This window comes from Ambystoma mexicanum, chromosome 2p (assembly GCF_040938575.1).
Source record: "Ambystoma mexicanum isolate Mex_15411 chromosome 2p, UKY_AmexF1_1, whole genome shotgun sequence".
Taxonomy (NCBI): Eukaryota; Metazoa; Chordata; class Amphibia; order Caudata; family Ambystomatidae; genus Ambystoma; species Ambystoma mexicanum.
In genome coordinates, this window is record NC_090923.1 from 628123227 (window position 1) to 628145805 (window position 22579).

General features: G+C 46.8%; 1 protein-coding gene across 2 annotated transcripts in view; it reads left to right on the top strand.

Moving 5' to 3' along the window:
- Positions 1-22579, top strand: part of RBM5 (RNA binding motif protein 5) — a 621154-nt gene that overhangs the window by 367613 nt on the left and 230962 nt on the right. The gene's annotated exons all lie outside the window — the stretch shown is intronic.

Below are 22579 nucleotides of genomic sequence, written 5' to 3' on the forward strand. Positions count from 1 at the left end.
TTTCTATTCTAGTGACTCAGATTCTCGGAACAGTATAAACTTATAACTCTGATTCAGGATACGTTATTCTAGGGGAGTTGACCCTGGAGTGTAATATTCAATAACAGTTGCTTTTCAGTTCACAGATTAAGGGAATCAATAAATAACTTATTTTAAGGGCAACACAGTTATACTCCAGGTAAGTAAAACCTATACACTTTTTACATGCTCCAACTTAAAGGCAGGTATAAACCGAAGACTCTTTGTGTCTGTCTACAACAGACCAGGGAAAGCAAAATCTGTGTCACACTTTCGAATGACTGTTGTTACAGGTAGGTAAGACCTAATGCAGACTTATTCTGGACAGGCTAACAGTAAGTCGGGGGAAGCAAGAAATAGAAGTGTAGCCAACAGCATTACTTTTGGCGAATAGGCACAACCAATTCACAGGTGAGTAAAATAACCTTGTATCTTCTTTTCAGAATAGCAGAACATTTCTAAGGTAAGTAATAATATTTCGAGTGGATTGTGTCCTCCAACGTATTCCTCATCTTTGATGTTATTCCATCCAGCTCAGCTGCTTCGGAATTTTTTTTTTCGGCAGAGGCCGCCGTGCGTTGATGTCGTCGAGTCGATGGTCCCTCGAAGGCCTCCATCGAGGGTGACGTCATCGGGTGTATAAGTAGCACACGCGCGCCGCCAGTTGGCCTCAGTTCTGTTTTTCCGCAGTGTACGTTACTTCGGAGAATCGTCACGCCTCGAGTTCTGTGACGAAAAGATAAATAAAATGAAATATGTCTTCGTCATCGACGCTGACCACGACCCCGAAATCGGGTTTCAAGAAATGTAAATCGTGCGGCTCAAAAATGTCGATTACCGATCCGCACCGAGAGTGCTTATGGTGCCTTGGAAGGAGGGCCACGACATGGAAGCCTGCATGAAGTGTCAATCGATGACTGGGAAACCCTTACGAGAGAGGAGGGGAAAACTGCAGGTAGGTTGTAAATCCGACCGAAAAGCCTCTAGCGTTGAGGTCCTGTGAGGAGAAATCTCCTTGATGCGAAAGGCATTGGTCGGGGTCCGAAGCGATTCCCATCGCTCGTCTTCGACAAAAAAATTGAAGAAACGACGCCATAGATCCCCCTCCACTTCGTCTTCGGACGAATCCACAAAAATGATGAAATGTCCCACAAAACATTCATCATCCGAAGAATGGGAAGGTTTTAGGATGAAAATGTTGGAGGTTTTTGACAAAGCGAAGCCTCGGTCCGCGCCTTCCTCGGAAACCGGCCGGGAGCGCCATCGCTCCGACACTCGCGCACCCTCAAGCCCGGGTGATCGAAAGAGGAAGGCTAGAGAACCTTCTAGGATGTCGAGCGAAAAAAGCCGCTCGAGTTGACCGATCGAGGTCACTGACACCGTCCGAGACCGAACACACCTCGAAGGGCAAGTCCTCGAAGGGTGCCTCGACGACGTATTATCCGACTTAGACGGCGAAGTTATCGACGTCTTTGTCGACATCGACGCTGAAGCCCTCGATGCCGAAACTTCCAGCTCGACAAGATCGGTGAATTGTTACAAATGCAAGGCAAAGTTATTTGAAGGAACTACCAATACCAGAAAGGATTGAGGCAAAATGTAATCTGGTAAGATATTGAAGTGGTCATGCTGAGGTGTTTGTGAAACGCCTCGCACATTCGAAAGACTTCGATTGGAAAGCTGTGAATGTAGGGTCCAAGCCCAATTGAGGGAGACCGGAAGTGTTATAAGTTAGGAGAAGGGAACCATAACAAATTAGAGAGGAAAGAAAAGGCAAAAGCACCTGGGTTGCATTCAGGACCCAATAGCACTCCTATAACACCCCCAGAGAAGGTTTTTATCAGGCTGAGATCCTGGTGTCTGCGGAAGCTGCTGGACCCCCAACAATCCACCAAAAATGTGGCACTCTGAGCTGATAATATATATATAACCGCTCAGTTTACCTCACTTCTAGGGGAAAGGGGGAATGGACAAATTAACAAACACCAGGCTGGAAGCTATCAACAAGCTGGTTCTTCACCTGTAGTAAAAAACATAAACCTATAATAAACCTAATTACTCAGTGGGTTACTATACTAACCTTAAAACTCTATATCCTTTACCAAAATAGTCAAAAAACCATACCTGGTACTTCTCTACAGAATGCCCAGAGAAGTGATAAGCAGACAAGACTTCCTTACTTGTTGACGAGAATCTTAAAGATCATTCCGCCTTCTCAACAGGTCCAGGAATGTAATATTTAACTTTGTAGTTTGTCTTCTCTACCTCAAGATTCTTGAACAAAGTCTAAGTTCTTTAAATAAGTTTTAGGAAGTTCTTGTATTTATTTTTATATTTTCTTGTTAGTGTCTTTTACTCTTGAACGATTTTAAAACTTGCGATGAAATCTTCTCATGGAAAAATCCAGCACACGCGCTAAAAATCCAAACCGCGGGTAAAGCGCATGCGCGCTGAAAATCCAAACCGCGGGTAAACGCACACGCGCTGAAAAGCCAAACCGCGGGATAAAACACACGCGCTTTAATCCAGGTCGTGGGAAATACGCACACGCGCTGAAGTCCAAGACGCAAGTTAAACACACTCGCGCTAAAGTCCAACCCACAAAAAAATACGCACACGCGCAAAAACCAAATAGCGGGAAAAAAAGCACACGCGCTTTTATTTTATCACGTGATACCTCTGAGAGCTCGCGCGGAAGCTCCACATAGATTTGTGCTTGCACACGCGCAGATTCGAAACGCGTAATAAAATACACACGCGAACTCGCGTAGCAATACCCTCGCGTATATGAACAGAAAACGCGAGTCAAAAGTTCACACTCGCGCTTCATTCTCACGCGCCGAGTCACACGCGCAGGTTCAAGGTAACGAAAAAATCATGCGCTAGTTTGAAATGAAACATAGGAAAGAAAACAAATGTACGCGCTTCAGTTTTTAGATACAGGTTTGCGATTTCAATCCTTTAAAATTAATATAACCTTTTTACAAAGTTCATCAAAACATGGAAAGTCACTTCTCTTGTGATTGAGTCTTGAAAACTTCTTTTCTCAGAAAATTGGAAATGTTCTCACTCCTGTCCTGTGTATTCACGAAACTCCATACTAGACTCCTGTTATATTTTCAAAGATGCCGCTCGACTGCTTGAAACTTGACACCCCTGAACAAGTTAAGCAGGAGCAGCATAGCACACGACCTCTCAGCTGGGCAAAGACGATGAAAGGCAGTTTAGAATGTTCACTGTCCTCCCTATAAACAATCTCCAGCCAATTAGAATTTAGACTGAGAACCTCCATCTTGGCTTGGGGCATTTTCCATAGACTGCAATGAAGGTTAAGGGCAAAATTGGCTGTTTTAAAATATAACCCATAATAACTTCCCAAAACCTTTCTATACTAAATGTGTCTCCCCAGACCCAATGTAAATGAGTATATGATACTGCATGTAAAAGAATGTCACTCCAACCTGACAGTACCTGAAAGTTTTTAAGCCTTTACCTAGGAAGGAGTTCTTCAAATACTTGACCTCAATTTTTGAGGAACAAGAAAGATCTGATGAAGAAAATGCTCCCTTTGGAGTAACAAATTCAAGGCCAAATGTTCCTGAATGCCTGATTTCAGAGCAAAGCAGGATGAAGGATTTGGTGGAATCATTACACAATGCAAGTGGTATTGATACGTCCCCAGAGAACGAATTTGGTAGACCAGAGCCAGGTGAACATGCTAATCCATCATTTTGTCAGTTAATGACTATGGTTGTGGATTATTTGTCCAAGATGATCTTACAGACATATTGGACCATGGTCCTACTGAAGACCCAATTTTACCTTTCCGTGTGGCCTTACAAAATAGGGTGGGCAAAAATTGGGAGATGCCGGATTCTATTCCTCCAGTGAATAAATCCCTTACCTCAAAATGCCGCCCTGCTAAAGCGACCCCAGCTATCTAAGCATCCCTCTCCAGATACTTTAGTTATACAGGCAGCCAAAGCTTCAAACAAACTTGCGTACCAGTCTATCCCTCCAGACAGGGACGATAAGCTTGTGGATGGCTGGCCAAGGAAGGTATTTTCAGCCGGGAGCATGGCATTAAAATCAGCCAACTCCACCTGTGCCTTGGCAAAGTTTTCGTACACTCTTTGGGAATGTATTGCAATGGCGGCGAAGCAAATACCAGAAGGGGGAAGAAAGCGAAGGATTCCTAGCCATTGTTAGCAATGGAAAGGAAGCTGTGCAGGAATCCCTTGAATCTGGTTTGGACACTGTTGATAGTGTGAGCAGGTCCATGGCCACTAGCACAGTAATGCGTAGATTTGCATGGTTAAGGAAGTCGAGTTTTGCACCGGACGTGCAGAACCGTCTTCTGAACATGTCCTTTGACGGGTCTCGCCTTTTTGGCAGCAAGGCTGACGAGAGCCTTGAGAGGTTGCAGACCTCAAAGGCTGCTGCCAAATCGTTGGGAGCTGCTATCAGGCAACCTCAGTCCTTTCGTGCGACAAATCAATCTTGGCGGGGACGATCCTATCGTTGCTACACCTCATATGGAAAGACGAGAGGAATGGCCAGTCAAAGGGGCCAAAGAAAGGCCACTTGCGGTGGACGAGCAAGACGTGCGAAGCCAGCTCCAGCCTCTTTGCCATCAGCGGCTGCAGCAACTGCCACAAAACCACTTTCAGGACTTGCATCACAAGACACCTGTAGGAGGCAGGCTGTCACATCTGCAAGAATGGCGAGCCATTACTTCAGATGTTTGGGCCTTAGAAATAATAGCCCAAGGTTACTGCCTTACTTTTTTAACGCAACCTGAAAGCAATCCACCAGGGAGACACCCGTTGAAGTCTTCGAATCCGCTCCTACAGCAGGAAGTTCTAACCCTGCTGGAGAAAGGTGCTATAGAAACAGTACCTGCAGCGGAAAGGAACAAGGGATGGTACTCACCGTATTTCTTGATCCCCAAAAAGGATGGAGAATTGAGACCCATCTTGGACTTCAGAAACTTGAACAAGTTCCTCAGGAAGGACAAGTTCAAGATGGTCACTCTTTCTCAGATCCTTCAGGCCCTTCAACTTCAGGACTGGTTGGTGTCATTGGACCTCCAGGATGCGTATTTTCATGTGCCGATTCATCTCAAGCACAGAAAACACCTGAGGTTCGTGGTTGGTGACTCACTCTGTTTCGAGTCCTGCCATTCGGATTGACCTCCGCCCCGAGGGTCTTCAAGTTAATGGTAGTGGTAGCAGCGCACCTCAGGAGAGGGGATTCATGTCTACCCCTACCTGGACGATTGGTTGATCAGGGCGCGTTCTGCCGAACAAGCACTGGATCATCTGAAAGTCACCTGCCACTTCCTCCACAAACTGGGCTTCTCCCTCAATTTCAAGAAGTCGCAAATGACACCTTCCCAACAGTTTCAGTACATAGGAGCAGTATTAGACACATCCTTGGGAAAGAGCTCGCTTCCCAAGTCGAGGGCTCAAGACATTCTCCAGATGGTTTACAAATTCCAAAATGCCCAAAATTTCCAGGCTTACGACTTTTTAAGGTTGCTCGGTCACATGGCATCCTGCATCTTCCTGGTGCCAGAACCACGCTTGAGGATGAGATCCCTTCAGTGGGCGTTAAAGACTCAATGGTCCCAGTTCTCGGATAAAATGACGGATCTTCTCCAGATTCCGAACAAGGTTCGACAGTCCGTTCTATGGTGGACTTGTACAGAGAACATCCTAAAAGGGGAACCTTTTTGGCAACCATGGCCGGAGCTCACAGTAGTGACGGACGCCTCACTCAAGGGGTGGGGAGCTCACGCCAACGATCTGACAATCAGTGGTCGTTGGTCTCCATCGGAGTCCAAACTACACATCAATCTTTTGGAGCTGAGAGCACTCAGACTAGCGCTGAAGGCTTTCCTGCCATCTGTCAGAGGGAAGAATGTCCTGATAATGACGGACAACATAGTGGCCATGCATTATCTAAACAAGAGGTGGTGTAGGGTCACTACCTTTGTGCATTGCCTCTGTGCAGAGAGATTGAGACGGTTCGGGAGCCGCATGATCCCAATTGCCCCGGATTGGGCCAGGAGAACGTGGTACCCAGACCACCTAGACATGTCTATCTGTCCTCGAGTACGTCTTCCTCAGAGAGAACCTTCTATCTCAAATGGAAGGTCAGGTTCTCCACCCAGAGGACAAAACGCTCGAACTTCATGCTTGGTATCTGAAAGGCTGAGATACAGGGATTGGAACCTTCCAGATAACGTTATGGAGGTGTTGCTTTCGGCAGGAAGGCCAGCGACAAAATCTGTATACCGTTGCCGTTCGAAAATGTTTTGCAACTGGTACAGAGAAAAGAATGTCGATCCTTTTCTATGTTCTATCCCGTAAGTACCATCTTTCCTTCTGACCCTAGCGCTTAGAGGTCTGAATATTTAAACAATAAAAGATTACCTTGCGGCGCTTTCCATCTTCAAGCGCTCGTTGGAAGAATGCTCCTACTTCAAAATTCCTTTGATAATACAATTTTAAAGGACTCACTAATGTTTCCTCCTCACCCATTTCAAGTACCGATTTGGGATCTCAATTTGGGCTTAAAATTCTTAATGTGTGCTCCTTTTGAACCACTGCACACGTGCCCATTGAGATTGATAACATGGAAAACTGCTTTTCTAGTTGCCTTAACATCTGCAAGAAGAGTGAGCAAATTGCAGGCACTGTCTTCTGGGCCACCCTATACTGTGTTCCATAAGGACAGAGTTGTTTTGAAGGTCAAACCCTCTTTTTTTTACCAAAAGTGGTATCTTGAGTTTCACTTAAATCAAAAAATTGTGTTACAGACTTTCTATCCTCCACACCATCCTAGTAAGGAGGAGGAAAGACTCCACAGGTTGGATCCAAAAAGAGCTTTAAGCTTTTATATCTCTAGGCTATCTAGGCTTAGATTGGATAACCAACTGTTTATTGGCTACACAGGGAAAAAGATTGGGCCAATCAGTAACAAAACAGACCATATCACGTTGGATTGTCCTTTGCATTGCAGAATGCTACAGACTGGCGGGGAAAGACCCACCAGAAGGTATTAAGGGCTTATTCCACCAGGGGCATTGCTTCGTCTACAGCCCTGCAAAGAGGTGCCCATTTGTGAAGTAGCGACTTGGTCATCGCTGCATACTTTTTCAAAAATCTACAACCTAGATGCTTCCCAATCTAAGGAGTTCAATTTTGGCAGAGCAGTTCTATACTCGGCCATCTAAAAAAAAAAAGAAAAAATCCCTCCTCCATAAGGATTGTCCTTACTGCTTTGGGAGTCTATCAAAGATGAGGAATACGTTGGAGGACACAATCCACTCGAACAAGTTAGTTACCAACTGGTAACGTTCTTACGATTGGATGTTCCTCCAACGTATTCCTCATCGCCCTCCCAACCTACCCCTCTGTAGATTTTTCCCAGGCTATTGCCACTCCAACTCTCGCAAGGCAAAGTACGTGTCTACCGACAGTCTGCATAGTGTAAATCAATAACAAAAGAGGGGGAAAAACAGAACTGAGGCCATCGGGCGCCGCGCATGCTACTTATACACCCGATGACGTCACCCTCGACGGAGGCCTTTGAGGGACCATCGACTCGACGACATTGACGCACGGCGCCCTCTGCCGAAAAAAATTTCCGAAGCAGCTGAGCTGGATGGAATAACCTCAAAGATGAGGAATACGTTGGAGGAACATCCAATCGAAAGAACGTTACCAGTTGGTAAGTAACTTGTTCTTTGTAACTGTTAACTCAGTTACCAACCCACTCTTTTACAAGTAAGTTTTTGAACACTTATTCTCTTTTCTAGGGAATTGGCCCAATCCTTTAAAGTTATTTCCCTTTTCTGATGCTTGTTCTGCTTGGAATCACATGCTGTGCATATGGTCCGACATCTAGTGGTATCCGCGGAGTATTGTATCTAGTCTTTCGGGGACCGAAAGGGGACGTCGGAATACGTGTCTGTAACACTATCCCTATCGTGACGTGTAGTGTACCCAAAATACCTCACGTGCCGAGGTCCCTCTGATTGTTTTTTCCGCCCAGATAACTGGTCGCCCCATAGGGGAGCTCTTACATAAGAGACATTGTTTATCCTAAACCGACTTGTCTGTTATGCCCCGTTAAGTCACTTCGATGCCAAGAACAACTTCGACGAAGACTGCATGGGATTTGTCTACGGTGGTGGATTTCAACGCCTAAGATCCAGCAGCCGGAGCTTCTGCATGGTCAGGCCTTCTGGCCGACCCGGACAGTAGGGAGAGTGGCCATATTTTCGGTGTCTTTCCTCATTCCCCCTCTTTACCCTTTAGGTCTGGTCATCTTCCCCTGTTGCTATGGAAAGGACTCCTTTTAGATTCTGCCATAAGTGTAGGGTCAGATATCCTTGGAAGGACGAATGCAGGACATACAACGCCTGTCTCCCACTTGGATCACGGCGAGCAGCAGTGTGCGGCTTGTAAACTCCTTCGGCCTAAGACCCTTAAGGAGCACTGTGCAAAGCGGTGGGCCGCATAATCACGGGTGGAGCCCTCTTCCCCCACCGCCGAAAAGTGACGGGGCGTACCTCTGATGACCAAACATCCGTTGCGGATGTGATAGACCTTGAGGCGGACATTTCTAGGTCTGCCACGCCCATCCCCGACCCTTTAAGGCCTGAGTCTGGTCTTGCTTCAGGGGCAACACCCGGCGACAGGGGTGTACAAAAGCATTTCACTAAGCACACAACCCCTACACCTATTTCGACAGGTACATCGAAAAAGGTTAAAGCGCCTCAGATCGTACAGATCCAAAGCCTTCCTCGACTCCGCAGCAGCGTCTTGCGACTGGGCATTCGAAAACAAGCGAAGGGCGCTACCCCTAAACCAGGTTTACACATCGAAGTGTGGAAATCCGAGGCTACGGCGCTGCGGTAAGCCCAAAAATCACGACTAGGCCTCAAGTCGAAAAACCGACCGCTAGGCCCTCTAACGTAGCGGAAGGCAATAATACACCTTCGGAACCACTATCTCACGCCGATTTGGCGATAATCTAAGACGGCATCGAGAGAATTACTTTGGCAGTTGGGCTTATTCCTGTTCCGCCAAAAAACATGGGGCAGGCCGCAGACGCATCTTTGGATACGCCATGGTGCCCCGATACTCACAATACCTATGAGGACAGTCAAGAGCCTCTTTCCAACACCCTGAGAGACAGTTCTCGGCGCTGAAGGGCGGAAGACAACACTTTTCCACCCGTTGGCCTTTGAGTCCTCTAAATGGACAAGGGGCAAATTTGAAGGGAGTATGGACCGTCTTGAAAGAATTATTCGTTTTTCTGACCATCATTCCCCGAGGAGATCTTGTGGAGAGCCTAATCTTCAATCTGCTGCACATTTCCAAGGTCAGCCTTTTGTCCCCGTCCAGCATGAAGACATCGTCCAGATGGACAGTTATATGGACATTTACAGTGAAGATAAAGAAACTTCCTTCCTACAGAATTATGAGGAGGACCAGGCGGATGCCATGGACAATTGGGAAGAAACCCAGCAAGTGGGGACGGACCCATGGACGCTTCCCCATCAAGATCAGGACACTGATGTATTGTGCCTGGATTCCCCTCCGTTCACCCCAGCTCGCCAAGCCTTGCCTGTAGACGACCAGATGGCATTTTCAAATCTCTACTTAAGAAGCAGTGCCTGAGCAGGACTTTGTAGAGGATATTCTTAAGGAGAAACCTCCCTCTAGCCAGGCCATTACCCTCCTTAATTCTATTAAGAGAAGATTGGCTCCCTCCCTGGTGTCACCCGCTCAAACCCGGGCAGTGAACCCAAGAGTTGAAAAGCTATTTCGGCCAGCTCCTTCAGACCCATAATATATTAAAGGGCACGCCACCCCCGATTTTCTGATAGTGACTACCACCCGGAAACAGAGGAGTACCCCTTGCTACGGGGGAGGCACCTCCGGATAGGGAATCGAAGAGGCTGTATGCCTTAGGCAAGCGAGTCCCCTCGGCTGCCGCATATACCACGCGTTTAGCGAATAATACTACGCTGCTGGTGAGTTATGCTGACGCTCACCGGAACCTACTTCAGGAAGGTCTCCAGGAGGTCCCAGAACCAGTCAAGTCCAAGCTTCTCTATAGTGTGGCCGAAGGAAGGCAGGTGAACCAGAATGTAATAAAGAACACTCTGGACACGGCTGAAACAGCAGGCAGGTTTCTGGCCCAAGGAACCTTACTCAAAAGGCACGCTTGGCTGCGTACCTCAGGGTTTAAGCCCGAAACAAGGCCTTGCTCATCAATAAACGGATTGAAGAAGCTAACCTTTTCAGAAAGGCGGTCGATGAGGCCCTAGAAGCAGCCAAAAAAGAGCATGAGACTCTTAAGTCTCTGCAACAAATCACTCAAAAGACCCCCTTCCCCCCCAGAGAGGAAGTAAATCTCGGTGGTCCTTTCGTGGGCAGTCCCGTGCAAGTCAGAAATATGGCACGGGAAATTTCAAAACCGGACAAATATCAGGAAGCCCTGCATACTACCCTCCAAGGGGCCAGCAACGCGGCAAAGGGGATAACTTCAGACCAGTGGGTCATAAAGATGTTTGCCCACGGATACTGTGTGGAATTTGCCCGACAGTCACAATTCAGACCACCGTGCTCACGGCGCCTTTCACCGGACCATCTGGAGATCCTGAATCGAGGTAGAAGCGCTGCTGGAAAAGGACGCCATAGAAGCCATCCCTATTCTTCAGGAAAAGGAGGGTAATTATTCAGTGTAGTTCCTTGTACCCAAAAAGGACCTCACCATGCGCCCTGTTCTAGACCTGCACCCAGCGAACAAGTTCATAAAACCTCAGAAGTTTCGCATGGTAATTCTACAGGAGGTGATACCACTGTTGAAACAGGGGGACTACATTGCAACATTGGACATGAAAGATGCATTCTTTCATATTTCAATGTTGCCAGCGCACAGAAAATATTGAAGGTTCATGATGGAGGACAGGCATTACCAATTCAAGGTACTCCCCTTCGGCATCGCCTCAGCGCCAAGGGTGTTCACGAAGGTCCTGGCAGTAGCTGAAGCACACCTGCACAGGTTATCCGTCCCGGTTTACCGTTACCTCGACTGGCTTATAACAGGGGACTCGTACAACACATGTTTTTGAATACCCAAAAAACTGTGGACCGTCTCTTCAGTCTGGGGTTCTTTATCGATGAGAAGAAATCCAGTCTAGTCCCCAGTCAAATAAAACAATTTTTGGGAGCTCCAATCCAGACGAAAGAGGGTTCAGAACATGCTTTTTCAGATCCCTCAATATGTAGCCAGTCGGGAGGTGACAGTGCGCAAATCCATGTGCTTGCTAGGAATGATGCCGGCGTGCATATGCTTGGTTCCCCATTTGCAGCTGCGCATGCGTCCCATGCAAGAGTGGCTCAACAGCCAGTGGTGTCGGGCCAGCAGACAATGGGAAGATCTGGTAGTTGTGTCTCCCTCGTTCTCGCTCTGCAGTTGTGGTCAAGAGAAAACCTCTTGAATGGGAAGACCTTCACCACCCGTGCAGTCGAAGCCACTTTCGCGACAGACGCATCTCTCACGGGGTTAGGGGCTCCCCTGCTTCAGCAGACAGCACATGGTGTGTGGTCCCCTCAAGTAGCGTCCAACCATATAAATTTACTGGAGCTATTAGCGGTGTTCAAGGCATTAAAGGCCTTTCAGTGCAACTACAAGGGAAGACGGTGCTGATTATAACGGACAGCACTACAGCCATGTATTACCTAAACAAACGGGGGGGGGGGGGCACTCGCTCGCCAGGGCTTTCCAAGCTGTCCCAAAGCATTTGGATATGGGCTCTCAAACACAAGATGTTTCTGTTGTTTCTGTTGTCCCAACATGTTCCAGGGGAACTCCATCTTCTGGCAGACGTGCTCAGCAGAGATTTTCCTCTGACCGGGGAATACGAATGGTGTCTGTTATGTTACTTTGCATTTATATAGTGCCTTATTTACCATTGGTATGGTCTGAAGGCGCTGGTAGGTTGAACGCCCTTGGGAACCGAAGTTCAGGTCAGTAGAGAGTCAAAAGGTGCGCATGAGCACCGGATATGTGTGCAGCTGGTGTGGCATTCGTGTCATAGCTGCTTCTTAGTAAGTGTGCTGGTTGGGAGGTCAATAGAATGTGTTTGTTCTGGCAGGAATTATCCAGACCGATCGTGGCTGCGTTACGCCTGAGGAGAGCGCCTGGCTGGGGGGTGTGTAACCAGCAGTGTTTAGTTACAGTGATGGGGGAGTATGAGGCAGATGTTGGTATGAGAACAGCTGTCATAGTATCGTTGTGTTCTATTTGAGTGGTGGTGTAAAGCGAGTAAGCGTGGAGATGGGAGTATGGTGGTTTACTGTAGGTGCTTGAGATCGCGCCCACTCCAATAGTTCCATGAACTTCATCCGTTCCATGTACTCCGACTGTTCCATGCACTACGACCGTTTCAAGCACTCAGACAATTCCTTTCAGTGTTCTTTTAGACATTCCATGCCCTCCAAACCATTTCATGTACGTCCCGCCATTCTGTGCACTCCCATCCGTTCCATGCACTCCCATCCGTTCCATGTACTTCAACCATTTTATGCCTTACACCATTTTATGCAATACTCCTGTCATTCGTTCTAGCCACGTTATCCTTTGTCCATGCATCATCCATACACATAAGTCATCTTCACACTGATCCTTTCATTCGTTCTACCTATGTTATCCTTAGTCATGCATCATCCATCCACATATGTCATCTTCACACGTTCCATTCACTTAACTAATTGTACCACTTCACTCGTTCCACCCACTTCACTAGTTCCCCCCACTTCGCTGGTTCCAAGCACATCACCCGTTCATTCACCTGCTTCACCCATTCTACGTCAGTTCATCCGTTCCGTCCCCCTACTTCGCCCGTTCCGTCCCCCTACTTCGCCCGTTCCATCCCCCATACTTCGCCGACTTTCAAGACTTTGGTACAGTGACGTTATTAGGGGCACTGTCAAATCCCGCTATGCCAGAGTGGTGGTGTTATATACACTTCTAGAATCAACTTTGTACTGAGAGGAAATTAGGCACACTTCTAAAATCAGCCAAGGCACGTTAATGGGCACACTTCTAGGTACAACCAGGGCACGCTATCAGGTACACTTCTAAATTCCACCAAGGCATCTATTAGGCACACTTCTAGGTACAACCAGGGCACGCTATCAGGTACACTTCTAAATTCCACCAAGGCATCTATTAGGCACACTTCTAGGTACAACCAGGGCACGCTATCAGGTACACTTCTAAATTCCACCAAGGCATCTATTAGGCACACTTCTAGGTACAACCAGGGCACGCTATCAGGTACACTTCTAAATTCCACCAAGTCATCTATTAGGCACACTTCTAGGTACAACCAGGGCACGCTATCAGGTACACTTCTAAATTCCACCAAGGCATCTATTAGGCACACTTCTAAGTTCAACTTTGCAGAAAGAGGATAATAGGCAGCCAAAACAATTTTGCAGTGGGGATATTAGGCAACCAAATTTAAATTTGCACAGTGAGGATATTCAACTAAGGCGCGCTAATGGGCACACTTCTAGGTAAACCAAGGGCACGCTATCAGGCACACTTCAAAATTCAACCAGGGCTCGATATTATGCACCCTTCGAAAATTCCGCTTTGCACGGAGAGGATATTAGGCGCACTTCTAAATTCAGCCAAGGCGCGCTAATGGGTACATTCCTAAATTCAACTTTGGACAGAGGATATTAGGCAACCCAATTCAACTCTGCACAGAGGAGATATCAGGCACACTTCTAAATTCAACCAGGGCGCTTTATTTTGCACACACCTAAAATCAGGCAAGGCACGTTATTAGGCACACTTCTAAATTCAACTTTGCACAGAGAGGATATTAGGTGCATTTCATCGTGTCCAACGTCTTCGCAGAATGGGGCTTCCCAGAGATCGACCTGTTCGCAACTCAGGAGAGCGCCCAATGGCAAGACTACGCCTCCAGGTACCCCCAGAACTGCTCCAAGGGGAACAGTCTCTGGATAACATGGTCAGGGAAATTTGTCTACGCTCCCCCTACCCCCCTGACTCACCTTCTCAACTAGATAGTGCACAAGATGCACCAGGAACCAGTTACCATGATAATGGTGTCCCCCATGTGGGCCCGCCAACCCTGGTTCGCTCATCTGATGAAATGCCCCTCTCCCCACCACTAAAACTACCCTGCCCATACAACATGTTGTCTCAGGACAGGGGGAGAAACCCTACACCCATGCCCACAAACTCTGAACTTAGCAGCTTGGCTCCTGAGGTCATAGTTTGGAGACCTACAGCTCCCTCAGAGGTGCATGGACATACTCAGGGAAGCTAGAAAACCTAAGTCACGTTATTGCTATGCCAGCAAATGGGGAAAGTTTTGTCATCTGGTGTAATTCCAAGGGCGTCAATTATACCTCGATTCCAGTCTCACTATGTGTAAACGCATCAACTCACTACCTTCTTCCACAACTTACACATCTCATTGCCTTGAGTCGACTGTTTTTTACGCCCCAAAACTGCATCACACTAGCAAGAGCCCTTATATTGTCAAAGATATACTACTGCAATATACTCCTGCTAGGCACTACCAATAAAAACCTAAGAGCAGCATTTGGAATAGGAAAAAGGATCACATTTCACAATATAAGAGGTACATTGGTTACCTATAGGAGCCAGAATTCTCCACAAAACTCTCACCATTAATCATAAATGTGTCGCACTAAATGCCCCTACCTACCTCAATCTATGCCTCACGTGCAAAACGACTATTAGAACTCTCCAATTCCAACTCCAACACCCACCTACTCATCCCCTGCTTCAAGAACTCCAGAACAGGCAACTCTTGCTTTCCTGTAGCAGCACCCAGAATCTGGAACACACTCCCAACATAAGCAATGAGCCCTCCCACATACACTTCAAGAAACTAGTAAAAAACCTGGCTTTTTAACAAATTCTACCTCTCCCGAGGAATCCTGCTGGAACCCACGCTTCTATTTTGTAACAAATCAAGTCTGATATTTTTCCTGTAACCAGTAAGTTGTTTAAGTATCCTTGTAACCTACGCTGTGACACCCCTGGGTTTGGGCGTATAATTAAATGCAATAAATTAAAATAAGGGGACTTAACTCTTGTCGTGTAGCCTTGCTAGCTCTGTTGAGACTTGTCTTGGCTGCTTTTGCAGAGTTGCTTGCAGATTTTCCCCTCACAAGCCTCCCAGCTTGTGTCCCTACAGTAATTTCATTTTCTACAAAGACTTCTAAAAAATTGGCAAAGACTTTTACTTAGCTGCAAGAAGTGCTTCAGCTCACCTAGACTTTTCCTCAATTAACATTGGCTGCCTGGCTCCCTGAAAGACTCTTCTTACTTCGTGCATTAACTTTCTTCCAGGAAAGGGTTAATTTACTTTGCATTGGGAGGTTCAAAAGTACTTGCCTGCTTCAGAATATTTGTTTTACCTTTGTTTTATTCCCAAACCCTTTTCTTTGACACCAATCTCAGTATTGTTTTATCAAGAAACCTTGATTAAGTTTATTTGAATACGTGTCACTGTAAATTTCTGTACAAAAACCCTACTGCTCACATTGACCCAACTTGAGATGAGCCTGGCTACTCAGCCGCACTACCAACCTGTGTAGCAGACTTATGGCAAAGGTTGGGTTACCTATTGCCAGGAGGACAAGGTTGGTGTAGTCTCCCAAAGGGTACTGCATACAATCTTGTCTAACAGATGACTTCTTCCTTTGGGTTAGGGGGACTAACTAACCCTCTGGAACTCCACTCGACCATCTTCCCGACTAGCTGTTCTACTTTGCTGCTGCAGGAACTGAGTGCCAGGGGTTGATAAATCCATAGTCAAGTGCAACATCTGCAATCTGGCCAAAAGCTCCAGAAGTCGTAAGGACCCTCCAGAAGCAGGCCGTCCAGAGCTAGAGTACCCTCACCAGAGTACAGGACTCGATGAGTGAAGAAAACCCAACCAGTGTCCAAGATCCACTGTGGTGCTGTTTACGGAGCCCTGAAACCACCAAGTGCCGCGGATCTGAAAAGAGACTGTAGCTGCTGCCGACCTCTGAATTGTTGCTGCAGGAGTCCTTGTTAGGCAAGATTGTATGTAGTAACCCTGTGCGGGAGTACACCAGCCTTGTCCTCTTGGCAATTTAAAACCCAACAATTGCTATCGTTCTGTACTACACAAGTTGGTAGAGTGACTGAGCAGCCGGACACTTCTCAATAGGGGTAAATGTGAGCTGTTGAGATGTAACCTAGAGATTCACAATGACAAGTATTCAAAATACTTAAACTACTGTTCCCAAGAAAAGTAAAGTGAAATTGACTTTACTTGCCTTTTTCCTATGTAGGTCCAGCGGGGGTTAGTTGCCCCTTTTCGTACTTACTCATGTAAACATTTTTGTTACCCTCACTACTTGTAATGGCTGGTGGCAGTGGTTTAAGTTTCCTACCATTGTTCATTTCTACCGCAGGCTTAATCCCCAGCTGCAGTATAGCACCCATGGGTGACCATTGTGTCCAAAATGGCCCTGGTCGTCTTTTTTTCGCCATTTCGTGTTTGAGGTCTTTCTTGGGTTTTTCTCTGTGCTCCAAACCAGGTTTAACCTTTCTGTTCGTTTTGCCTTTGGCGGGCTTCAGTACTGAAATTTTCGGGATATTGCTAATCACCACACTAACAGAGTTGTAGACACTGGCAGGTGCACTGGCCATATAACTGAAAAGGGAGGACAGGTGGGGTTGCCAGGGAGGCTGGTGGAGGTGGGAGTGAGATGTGAAAGGGACCTTGAATGCTAGACGTGTTCAGATCAGGACAGAGGCGCAGGGTGCCCCCTCACCCTGTCTTGAGAGACTACGCAAGCCCAACACGTCAATTCAGGATAGAGGGGCCAACTACCCAATTCCACTAACAATTACCGCCTCTGCATACCTCTCAAACTACAAACCAACTACAAACCTACACCACAACAAACCGAACAAACTTCACTACACTGAAACAACAAAGCAAAAAACACGCATAGACTCGCACAACAGTACACGACGACTACTGGCTGCAAATACCCCAGGCCCTGCCAACGGACACATTGGGCTGAGGCCGCCAACCGCACATCACTGCTCTCTTGCACTTTTCCAGCTTCCTCCCACTAACTCGCCCTCCCTTCCTCTTTCAGAGAGCCAGGGGACCACTCCGGTGGTGATGGTGCATGGTACAAATATCCTTTAACATTACCATCCAGTGTGTCTGGCAGGGCAGGACGCAAGGGAGGTGCCTGATGTTATGGAGAATTCTCAAACATTTCCTAATTCTCTTCACCTTAGAGACCCACAGCAACTTTGCTGGATTTTGAGGACTTGATGTTTTTACCTGGAGGGAGTGTGAGCCTTTTTTCCCACCCTCTTGTGTATTTTGATGTGTTTTACAACAAACTACCATGACTTTTCCCGGCCGGGAACTATTCGTAGCTCCAGTAACGTTAAATCGCGCGAGCCATTTTGTGCAAGATAGCAGCCAGCCATCGTTGCTAAAAACAGGTCTTGGTCTTCTTTTTTTGCCATTTCTTTTTGGAAAGGTCCTTCTAGAAGTTTGCTCTGCGCGCCAAACCAGGTTTGGTCCCTTTATTCCTTCACCTTTGGCAGACTTCAGGACTGAAGACCGCCTCTGGCGCCCGAGTGTCTGGGGTAGGCAGGAAGTGAGGGAGGTGACCGAAACTCCCTGTGCTTAGTCTCCTATGAGACCCAAATGCACTCTGGCGTGATTGGCTGGCTGTCTGGCAAGGACAGCCACCCTGCTGGGTGAGTGGCAGCTAGGCTGGAATGAATGGGAGAGAACTGAATTAAACGAGTCTCTTGGTTTGGAAGGCAGAGTCGACCACTGGAACAAAGGAACTGAAGAGCTTGAAGAGGACGACTGCTGCAACTCCTGGACTGTTGGTTTGCCCGGTGAAGCCCTGCTGCAGTGACTACTTGCCAAGCTCTCATCGACTGAGCAGCCCCTTCACGGACACCTTCTCCCTTTGAATTGGTGGGGCCAATCAACTCCAAAGTAAGCCACCTGGCCACCCATCTCAGAGCTGGTTGAACTGGTTGAGTGCTGCCGGAAACCGTATAGCCAGCGAGAGGGACACCAAATTGTGTGCGTTACATTTAAGCTGGCCTAAAGCTATTGGAAGATCCTCCGGATTCGCACGAAGCAGGACGGACCAAGCCTGAGCCCCCTCAGCAGAGTGCGGAACCCAGAAGTGAGGACAGTCCACCTTGACAGCCAGGAACCGCGCATATTGCTATTTTCTGTACCCCAAGGAGCTGAAACGCAAAACCGCCACTGAAAGTAAAGTTTGCCGGTTGCCAGTTTTGATAGTGCAGTGCAGGAGTCCCCTGACGTCCTCCCTCTTTTCCCCACGACTGTGGCCCAGGAACAGCAAGATCTGCAGAACTGCACAGGAACAGAAGTCACCAGCTGCATCTTTTCTTCTTTACCAAGGTACTGTAAAACAAGTCTTAAGAACTTACCTCTTACTCTAGAAGTGCTTGTAACTTCCACAACTCTGATCAGTGTTTGGCCCTACATTTGATTCTTTTCATCAAAGACTCCTAAGAACTTGTGCAAAGACTTTCCATTACTTACCAAAAGTGCCTTACCCTATCCAAGACTTTTTCCCATTGACATTGGCTTAGCCTATTAAACATAATGACTCTTCTAATAAACTGTAAAAGTATTACTTTTACCAACTATTAATGAGTATTCTGAATACCAACAGTAAGGTATTAATGTCCCCAGCACCCTTGTCACTGAAGTCACCTGTGGGTGTAGGTTATGTCTGTGGGCCATCCCAAAAGGGCCTTGTCTGATTCAGAAACTCAAAGTGTACAGTATTGAAGTATATTTGTGGTACTATTCTATTGCTGAAGAAGGCTTTATAACTGACTGATGAATAAATTAATAATTGTTTATGCAAGAAACCTTGAGTGTTTGTTTGAATACCTGTAACTGTGAATCTTTTTAACTGCACTACTGCTCACATGTCTCCTCTGGAGATAAGCCTGGCTGCTTAACACACTACCAAAACTGTGTAGTACAAGCTTATACCAAATGTTGGGTTACCTATACCTGTAGTCAGTTGTTTGTAGTGTTCCCAGAGGGTACTGCATTCAAACTTTGCCTAACTGAGGCTTCCCCATCACAGAAAACACCCCACAGCTACACAGAAATCCTAAGAGACTTAAGGTAAGTACATACCCAAGTCAACACTGTACCTCAGCATTGAAGATTTTGCAGCAGGAGGTCTTCAGGATCTGCAGCCAAATACCCGGTCAGTGAATTCCTTGTCTTGGTGACTGGAAACAAGACCTCTGAAGGAACCCTGCAGCAGGGATCAATGGAGAAGGCTCTAGGCAATGTTTTCCTTGCGGCTGAATGTGGTTCTGTGGATTTGGCTCCTTTTACAGGAGCTCAGAAGAGACCAAAAATCGCAGTTGACCGCTTGTTGTTATAAAGGTCCAGCACTCTTGGGACTTTTCAGACTTGCTTCGTGTCTCTGGAGATACACCAGGATGCCCACGAAGTTTCCGTGAGATTCGGAAGACTGTGCACAGTGCAGTGGCTGGAGGTCCCAGGGTAAAGGGGTATTGCAGCCCCGCAAGTTCGCAACAACGCGTGGGATGACTCAAAATGCAGGTCTTCTTGAGTCTAGTGGGTTCTCACCAGGCTCTGGGTCGTTGTTTTCAGAGTTCCCAGGTCGATTGGAAGGAAGGGCTTCAGCAGGCTCCGGTTACACAGCAGGCTCTCTGGTCACTGGAAATCGTTTCAGACGATTTTCCTTCCTCCTCTTCGGTTTCAGTTCCAGTGGTCGACTTGCCTTCAGCTTCCAGGTTTGCAGTATTTAACAGGAACTACAGCACAACTTCTGCATTCTCTCCCTGCATTTTACAAGGGGCTGTCTGGTTGTCCAATCAGGACAGCCAGCACCACACTGGGATTTGTCCCTATTTAGGCAAGGAGGAAGACCAAGGGCTGTGGAGTTTTGGACTCGCTTCTTGCCTTCACAGACAGACTGGAGCCTCGGCGGGGAGTCCCTGGGACACCACCCGAGATTAAAATCACACAAAGGAATTTCCCACCCTGGATGTCAGGGTGAGGGGGGGGTGGACGGTACTACTAGAAAGGACCAGAAACACTAAAACACTAAAATGGCGAAAAAGGAAGGCTGGGGCCATTTTGGTCGAATGAGCACCTTTTAGGTGCTTTTACTGCAGCTGTGAACACAGCAAACTGTAAAGGTGCACCAAATTAATACACGGTATCACTGCTTCCAGCCAATGAATGTACGCTTGTCCCTGTAATAGGATTGTTAGTTTTAGTGTGAAAGGGGATACCTTGCATCTCCCCAGCACTCCACATAAGGTGGCATGTACTGGTTTACCTAACAAAATGTAAAAGGGATCCAAAGATGCTTTCTACCCTTTGGAACTGTAGTTCTCTTGCGGTTAGCCAGAGAAAGTTAAAAGGGGGTCCCCTAGGGTAACCCAGCAACAACAGGCACTTATTGCCAATAAGTTGGTAAAGAGGATAACTTTAATAAGACACTATGGGGAGTCTAAAACATGACTCCCATAAAGAGTATAAGATTCTGTGAGTGTGGAAAAGGGTACTCACTCACAGAGCTATTAAGGAAAAATATATCCCACTAATAAAGTAAAAAGTTTTGTGGTTGACCCAGGTCAGTAAGATTTACAATTTTTATGAATCTTATTTAACACTCCCCTTTAATAGCTGTGTGCCATGAATAAGTGTAATGTGTTTTAGCTGACCTTGGACTGCATAGTGCAATCCTAAAATAGTGTAAAGAGTTCTTGCTTACCTTAGTCTGTGTTCCACTGATCTGAAAAGTGACTAAGTTTATTACAACACAAGGTCTTACCGAACCTTGAACTGCTGACTGCTATTCCTATTAAGGTTATACTTTGGGTAGTAGACCTTAAGTATTGAGTTGGTTTTTTATAATTTTTTATATGTGATGGTACTTATTTACCCACGATTCATCTTGGCCTACTTTTATCGAATGAACCATTTATTTTTGTAATACAAAGTGTTTAGTCTTTCTTTGGACCATGTACAGCCCCATATGTCAATATCTAACTCAAAGTAATGTTTTACATGTAGCACTATGTACTATCCATGTAACCAAGCCGCTGTCTTCTAACAGCAGCTCTATGCACAAGGGCTGTTTGTGCGCTTTATAAGTTAAAAAAATAAATGAAATATCTATGGTACAATTTCTTTGTACCAAACTATAACCCTCTCTCCCTCTTAAGCTAAGTCTGGCTGTTCTGTCTAGGCTTTCAAATATTCAGGTGGTACAGCCTTATACTAAGAGTGTAGTTTTGTGCTGTCTCAGTGACATGGTTTTACTAAGCCCTTAGTTGGACTTCAGAAAAACGGACCTAACATGGACTCGGAGGTCCTGGAGTTGAAACGTAGAGTCGACCACTTGGACAGAGGAATCCCAAGAGTGATGTCACCAGCAACTTTAAGCGAGTAACTGCTGTTGTCCTAACCTCAACTTCTAAGCGACAGGGAATATCTGAAGGCGAACTTCCTCCCTGGAACTAGTTAGGACTACCAGTCCAAACACAAACAGAATGTTGTGCCATCCCTTGAAGAGCTGCAACCTCCATGGCCTGCACTTCACCAATACCCTTGCACCTAGGCTGCATCGCTGTGCATAATCTAGTGAAGTGCGGTTTCGCCTGAAACTTTGTGGGCATCTTTTATGCCTACAGTGTCCATCCAGCTGCCAAAAGTCCCCTCACCAGAGATGAAGACGGAGAAGTCACCCGCCGCGACAACCATCCTTCAGTCGTGCCTGACAAAGGCGCCAACAAAACTGAACAGAGGAGATCCTTTGCTGGGCGCCCTTCTGTACGAGAGCTGTTGCCATATCCACGGAAGTCCCTTTCTTCTGTCGCCAAGACCAAGAAACCAGTCACTGGGTCTGCTATCTTCTCACTGCTGGAATTGTCCTTCAGCAACTGTTTCTTCTGTTAAGGGTACTGTTGTACCCCTTGTACAACTTAAATGTGGGTTGTTGGCTTGGCCCTGAAGGCTGCTGATAGCTTTCTCGCACCACGTCAGCTCTCCCATACAGTTTAATTTGAGTGGATCACCCATTGTACTCTGACCCTGCCTTAGGACATTGGTACTTGGTGCACTCCTACAAGGGAACACCCCGATTCCCGTGCCTTTGTTAAACTAACTTTACTTACCTGCAATACTGAGAGAGACTGCTGTTCGTCTCTGCCATGCTGAACCTTTAATCCTGCTTTCCTGCTCTACCCCTGGCCACTGGTAGCCCAGTGACCCAGCTGAACACTGACTCGCATGAGAGCAGGTTGGACTCTTAAAGACGGGCTGGATTAAAGTTCTAAAAGTTTCATACAGTTTGCATACATGCACAGCCTGCTCAAAGGGGTGGAGGGGACTAGAGTGATGCGGTCA